Source organism: Tupaia chinensis, unplaced genomic scaffold (assembly GCF_000334495.1).
Source record: "Tupaia chinensis unplaced genomic scaffold, TupChi_1.0 Scaffold143602_1, whole genome shotgun sequence".
In the NCBI taxonomy this organism is placed as follows: domain Eukaryota; kingdom Metazoa; phylum Chordata; class Mammalia; order Scandentia; family Tupaiidae; genus Tupaia; species Tupaia belangeri.
Window position 1 is genome coordinate 794,332 of NW_006203448.1, and position 758 is coordinate 795,089.

A 758-nucleotide genomic window follows, 5' to 3' on the forward strand; every position below is an offset into this window, starting at 1 on the left:
CTCTTTCGCCACTGTCCCCTGACAGAAAAAAAAAAAAAAAAAAAAAAAAAAAGAATAGAAAAGAAAATGTAGACAGATCTTGTACTCCCAACTGCTCTGGATGCTTTTCTTTCACAGCAGACTCATACTAAAGATAATTCTTTATCTGAAAGTCCTGCTTATCTGGGCATCCTGCAATCGTTTGGCGAACTCACCCCCATCCCAGTCAATCTCTTCCACTTCTCATTCCATTATCCTCACTGTAGTGACTCCTATCCACAATGATCCTGCCCATTTATTAGATACCTGTGTTTCTCAGCAAATCGCTCTTCCCCAAAGAATATAAGCTTTAGGCCTCGTCTGTGCCGGGAACCAAGGCGTCCAGCGGGCGTCCAGCGGGCTGCCTGCTGCTGTCACACTCGCTCCTAGTACAACCGCGGTCGTGCTTTATTTACAGATTCTGCTGAAGCGCCTTTGCAGCCCTACGGCTGTGTAAACCAGAGGCGCGACCTGGGGAGGTCCTCCCGGGTTCGAGTCCCATCTTCCGGTCGTGTACCACCTCGGCCCGGGTTCTGGAGACGCGGAGGCGAACCTCAGGACGCGCGGCCCCGAACCCGGCCGGCTCTCGCAGGTCAGGTCGTCCACCGCCGCCTGCCGGCCGCGACGCTCGCGGGGTGCTCCGCCGACATCAGCCCCCAGCCCACTTCCGGCGCCCATTTCCCACCCTGATTCCAGATCGAGACCCCAGCTCACAACCACACGGCCCCAGGTCGCCCCCT

The 758-nt window shown here is 55.5% G+C and overlaps 1 long non-coding RNA gene across 1 annotated transcript in view; it reads right to left on the reverse strand.

Moving 5' to 3' along the window:
• Nucleotides 1-743, reverse strand: part of LOC106733363 (uncharacterized) — a 1,123-nt gene extending 380 nt beyond the window's left edge. Inside the window, exon 1 of the long non-coding RNA XR_001369477.2 lies at nucleotides 286-743. This is a non-coding gene — a long non-coding RNA (uncharacterized LOC106733363). The remainder of the gene's footprint in view (nucleotides 1-285) is intronic.
• Between the last annotated feature and the right edge of the window lie 15 nt (nucleotides 744-758).